Raw genomic sequence first — 6,527 nt, forward strand, 5'->3', positions numbered from 1 at the left:
TAGCAATTGAAAGCATTTGAAAAATAAAGCAACGATTAGGCATTATATGTATATACATCAAGCATGGCCAACAAAAACATATCATCCAATGAAACATACCCCCCCCCCCCTCACACTTATTCCTAAAACAATTCCAAAGCTCCAAAATTCCTTAAGGGTAGGGTGAAATCATGGTTTTTCACTTAAGGCTTGTAATGAGCTCAAAACAAAGAAATGGGAACATACGCTCAAAGGGGCTATCAAAGGAATTAATTCAGGGTAGGCTCATTTGGCTAGAGGCTTATAAGAATAAAATGCCTAAATCATCTCCCAACATGCATGTGAAGCAAGAAGTATCAACAAGAGTCAAGCCAAGGCTATTGTGCAAGCAATCAATGAGGCAAAACACACAGAATAAAATAGATGATGATGACTCAAATTCTCACCAAGGGTAAATCTATCACTTTCAATTCAAACCTTCAAAACTAACTTGACATGTAGAGAAAAACAAGGGTTTCAATTCACAAAATTCCAAGAAACTCCTATTTCTAAAACAATTACCTATTACCTGTACATAACCCAAAATTCAAAGAGGAACATGCAATGTTGTACACAAACATAAAACCAAAATAACAAAATTAACCTAGAATCTAACAAACTTAAACTAGAAAACCTAATAAAATTAAACTAGAATACCCAACAAAATTAAAGAACAATCTTCTCCCCCCCTCCCCTCACACTTAAACAACACATTGTCCTCAATGTAGCACAATCATAAGATCAAGAACAATCAAAGCAATCAATAAAACTTTCTGTCCAACCACGAAGTCCTTCTTAGCTACCAAGCTGTCATGGAAATTCTTGGTCTTCTCTTTGTAGAATTTGGAATTCTCATAGGCTTCTAAACGGATCTCATCTAGCTCACTTAGTCGCAACTTCCTTTCCTCTCCAGCCTGATCAATAGAGAAGTTGCAGGTCTTTACAACCCAGTAGGCCTTGTGCTCTATCTCTATAGGAAGATGACATGCCTTGCCAAAGACAACCCCATAAGGAGACATTCCTATGGGTGCTTTGTAGGCAGTCCTATGTGCCCAAAGAGCATCATCCAGCCTAGTGCTCCAATCCTTTTTGTTCGGTTGCACAATCTTCTCTAAGATGCTTTTTATCTCCCTGTTTGAAATCTCAGCCTGCCCATTAGTTTGGGGGTGGTAAGGTGTGGAAATTTTGTGCATGACCCCATACTTTTTGAGCAAGGCATACATGGATCTGTTACAAAAATGGGTGCCTTGATCACTAACGATGGCTCTAGGGACTCCAAACTTGCAAAACAGATTAGATCTAACAAAATCTACAACAACCTTAGCATCGTTAGTTTTGGTAGGTTTTGATGCAATCCTACCCTCCAAGGGTATTGGATAGAAGACTCCAAGAGGATTGGGCTAGAGCTACTAATGAAGGCCCTAGCGTTCTCATGAACCTTAGGGTAGATTTTTGAGCCCATGGGTCAAGGTTGGATCCACTCTTCTTTGTAAATATTAGAATAGGTTCTTTTCCTTCTTTTGGGCCTTGTATTTTGGCCATTCTAGTAGTATAGGGTTTTAGCCTTGTATTTCAGGGCATTTTGAGTAGTCTTTGTAGCAGGATTTTTTTTTGTATTTTCATGTATTTTGTCATGGGGGTAAGCTTAGCTATTATAGGGGTGTGTAGCTAAGCTCTAGCTTCTCAAGGAGGTGAGCTTAGTTTTTAGATGGGTGTGTGTAGCTAAGCTCTAGCTTTTCAAGGAAGTTTTCTCAAAGAAGTTTCTCTAGGAAGTTTTCTCAAGAAAGCTTCTCAAGGAAGCTACCTAGTCTATAAATAGAAGCATGTGTAACACTTGTTGTAACTTTGATGAATGAGAGTCTTGTGAGACATAACTCAAAGTTCAACTTCTCTCCCTTTTTTTCCTTCAATTTTGTGCTCCCCCCTCTCTCTTTCTCTCCCTCTTTCTTTTCCTCCATTAAAGCACCATCTTCAAGCTTCTTATCCAAGGCTCATCTTGGTGGTGAAGCTCCTTCTTCCATGGCTTATTCCCTAGTGGATGGCGCCTCCTCTCACCTCTTCTCCTTTGTCTTCCGTTGCATCTCCATGGTGGAAAATCACCATTAAAGGACCTCATTGAAGCTCAAAGATCCAGCATCCATAGAAGCCCACAAGCAAGCTTCCATCAGGTTTGGCTTCCAGCCATTTTGAGACATAATCAACAGCAAGGAGAATATAAACAAAACCAAAAGAGACAGGGAAAGGCCCCATAAAATCTATACCCCATAATGCTTAGCATCACTCTTAATTTTATCATTTTGAGCTTTAGATGCTAAGGGAGGAAAAACAGAAGCAACCAAATAATTCACAATATTAGCAAACCAAGGAGTGGGGAAGGAATCAAAAATACTATACAGAATGTACAAATGGTCATCTGGAAAATCATCCCGAATGGGTGAGTCCTTAGAGGCACGCTCAATCCAACTCAGGTGGTCAGCCACGAGGTTCTGTGCACCACTCCGATCACAAATTTCCAAATCAAACTCTTGGAGCCAAAGCATCAACCTGATCAATCTAGGCTTTGATTCAGCCTTCTTCAACAGGTACTTCAGAGCTGCATGGTCAGTATAAACAATAACACGAGTACAAAGTAAATATTAACGAAATTTCTGAAGAGCAAAAACTATCGCTAATAGCTCCTTCTCTGTTGTAGTGTAATTTGCTTGAGTAGCATCCAAAGTTCTAGAAGCATAGTAGATCACCTGAGGCAGCTTATCAATCTTTTGAGCAAGGACAGCTCCCAATGCATAATTGGATGCATCGCACATTAGCTCAAATGGGGTTGCCCAATCAGGTGCCTGAATGATAGGGGTGGTAGTCACCGAATGCTTGAGGCAATCAAAAGCCTCTTTGCATCGATAATCAAAATCAAACTCCACCTCCTTGTGCAGCAGATTGGATAGTGGAAAGGCCACTTTGCTAAAATTCTTGATAAAGCGCCTATAAAACCATGCATGACAAAGAAAAGAACAAACCTCTCGCATGCAAGAGGGGTAAGGCAATTGTGAAATAACATTTATTTTTGCAGGGTGTACCTCTATGCCCTTACTGGAAATGATATGCCCTAAAAATATACTTTGTTCTACCATGAAGTGACATTTTTCAAAATTCAGCACAAGGTTAGTTTCAATGCATCTACTAAGAACTCTATCTAGACTATCCAAACATGTATCAAAAGAGGATTCATAAACAGTAAAATCATCCATAAACACCTCTATGTAAGTCTCTAAAAAATCACTAAAAATGCTAAGCATACACCGTTGGAAGGTACCAGGGGCATTGCATAGGCCAAAGGGCATTCTCTTATAGGAAAAAGTGCTAAAGGGACAGGTGAATGTGGTCTTTTCTTGATCCTCAGGAGCAATATGAATTTGTAAATAACCAGAAAAACCATCAAGAAAATAGTAATGAGATTTACCTGCCAAGCGCTCAAGCATTTGATCAATGAATGGCAAGGGAAAATGATCTTTTCTGGTTACCTGGTTTAGCCTCCTATAATCAATGCAGACTCGACAACTGTTCTGCACTCTTGTGGGGATAAGCTCATCCTTTTCATTCTTGATCACTACGAGGCCTGTCTTCTTAGGAACCACTTGGATTGGACTCACCCAATGGTTGTCAGAAATGGGGTAGATGATTCCAGCTTGTAAGAGCTTGGTCACTTCCTTTTTCACCACATCTAGAATGACGGGGTTGAGTCGCCGTTGTGGCTGCCTCACTGGCTTAGCTCCATCCTCTAAAAGTATCCTATGCATGTAGGTAGATGGGCTAATACTAGGAATGTCTGCTAAAGTCCATCCAATGGCTTTCTTGTGCTTCTTGAGAACTAGCAACAACTTCTCCTCTTGCTTAGCATCAAGGGAGGTAGAGATGATCACTGGAAAATTTTCCTTGTCCTCCAAGTAAGCATATTTGAGGGTTGCTGGTAAAGGCTTCAACTCTGGTGTGGGTGGTGGCTGAACAGTGGGAGGAACCATGGTAGGAGAAGAAGAAGGTTCCTTAGCATGTACCTCATAAAGCAAGTCAGAAGTAGATGTACTTCCTGCAACATGGTTAGTGCACTTTGACTCTAAAAAATCAAAATCAAGAGGTACAACTCCTAGAAAATCAGAACCAGATTCAAATTCAGATTCATTCTCAGCATAAAAATCAGACACAGGATCAAATTCAAACTCAGATTCAGATTCAATGCATAAGGAATGACAAGTATTCAGATCAGATAAAAATGGATGTTTCCAACCAGAATCAAAATCAAACATATAATTATCAACAATCTGATCAATTATCTCAGCACAAAAAACAGAATGATCCTCAGATGGATGTTTCATGGCATCATGAATGTTAAAATGAACAACAATATCACCAAATTACATAGACAATGTGCCAAGATAAACATCTATCTTGGTTCGGGCTGTTTTCATAAATGGCCTACCTAAAATAATTGGAACTGAACCGTGGGAAAATCCCTCTTTCATATTAAGAACATAAAAATCTACAGGAAAAATAAGTTCACCAACTCGAACCAGCACATCCTCTATGAAACCTGCGGGGTAAGCAACACTTCTATTTCCCAAATGAATCACTACATCTGTAGATTGCAAAGGTCCAAGAGATAAAGAATTGAAAATGGACAGAGGCATGACACTAACTGATGCTCCTAGATCTAGCATGGCATTCTCAAATTTACTATTCCCAATAATGCAAGGTATACAGAAAGTACCTGGGTCCTTACATTTCTCAGGAATGTAAGGAACAGATTTACCTATAATGCTGACACATTTCTACCCATTCTAATCCTTTCATTGCCTTTGAGCTTCCTTTTGTGGGTGCAAAACTCCTTTAGAAACTTGGCGTATCTTGGAATCTGCTTGATGGCATCTAGCAAAGGTATGTTCACCTCTACTTTCCTGAAGGTCTCCAAGATCTCCTTTTCCACTTCTTCCATTTTTTTGTTTGGAATTGCGCTAGGTGGGAATGGAAGAGGGATAGGAGGCTACGGTAAGTCAGAATTACTAGAAGAAGGTCCACCTACATGAAAATTTTTGTTAGGAAGATTTCTCTTTTGTGCAACTATCTCATTCTCTTTTTCAGGTGTAGAATGAAGCTTGACAGGTTCAGGTGCAGGTGCTGCTACTGGTGGAGGCACTTGAATTTGGTTGCCAGACCTCAAGGTGATGACATTCATATTTTTCGGATTTTGCACAGTTTGTGAAGGCATTTTGTCAGAATTTTGGGACTGAGCTTGATTCATCTAAGTAGCCATCTGTCCCATCTGATTTGTCAGACTCTGAATGGAGGCTCTTGTCTCTTGCTAAAATTGCATATTTTGGATGGTCATTTGCCTCACTAATTCTTCTAAGGAAGGTTGAGAAAGAGTCTCAGTTGCTTGTTGTCTTTGTTGTTGTTGCTGCTGCTGTATTGGAGGAGGAACATATGGCTTGCTTGGACCAGCGGCATTCTGGAAAGGAGGGACAGGCTGTTGTTGTTGTGGAGGGCTTGTCCATCTTAGATTTGGATGATTCATCCAACCTGGATTGTATCTGTTGCTTGAAAGGTCATAATTATTTTGTTGTTGTTGGTTTTGCTGCTGTGGAGGTCTATTATAGATGTTTGCAGCATAAGCTTTAGGTTGCTCAATGACTCCAGATTGCTGCAAAGAAGGACACAGATCTGAATGGTGATCTACAGAAGAACATAGACCACAGACTCTTGCAACAGGTGTAGATTTTTGATTCATGGCAAGCTGAGTTACTAGGTTGACCAAGGCATCAAGTTTTCCTTCAAGCTTTTTATTTTCAGTAGATGGAGATGAATCTGTGGCCACCTCATGGACTCCTCTAAGGAAAATAACATTATTTCTTGCACTGAATTGTTGGGAGTTGGAAGCCATATTCTCAATCAAATTCCTAGCTTCAACAGGGGTCATACCACCAAGAGCTCCACCACTGGCAACATCAATCATACTTCTCTCCTTGTTGCTAAGTCCCTCATAGAAATATTGAAGAAGGAGTTGCTCATAAATCTGGTGGTGAGGACAACTTGCACACAATTTCTTGAATCTTTCCCAGTACTCATACAAGCTTTCTCCACTAAGTTGCCTGATGCCTGAAATGTCTTTTCTGATGGTAGTGGTCCTAGATGCAGGGAAGAATTTCTCCAAGAACACCCTCTTAAGGTCATCCCAACTGAAAATGGATCTGGGAGCAAGGTAGTAGAGCCAATCTTTTGCCACTCCCTCCAGAGAATGAGGAAAAACCTTTAAGAAAGATATGATCTTCTTGGACATCAGGGGGCTTCATGGTGGAACAAACAATATGGAACTCCTTAAGATGCTTATGAGGATCTTCACCTGCAAGACCATGAATCTTGGGCAGCAAATGTATTAGTTCAGTCTTGAGAACATATGGAACACTCTCATCAGGATATTGAGTGCACAAGCTTTCATAAGTGAAATCAGGTGCTGCCATCTC

General features: G+C 40.2%; 1 non-coding gene across 1 annotated transcript; it reads left to right on the forward strand.

Moving 5' to 3' along the window:
* The first annotated feature begins 6,077 nt into the window (after positions 1–6,077).
* Positions 6,078–6,184, forward strand: LOC113002528 (small nucleolar RNA R71). Its single transcript, XR_003268082.1, has one exon. It is a non-coding gene; the product is annotated as a small nucleolar RNA R71 (small nucleolar RNA).
* Positions 6,185–6,527: the final 343 nt, after the last annotated feature.

Source organism: Glycine max, chromosome 8 (genome assembly GCF_000004515.6).
Source record: "Glycine max cultivar Williams 82 chromosome 8, Glycine_max_v4.0, whole genome shotgun sequence".
Taxonomy (NCBI): domain Eukaryota; kingdom Viridiplantae; phylum Streptophyta; class Magnoliopsida; order Fabales; family Fabaceae; genus Glycine; species Glycine max.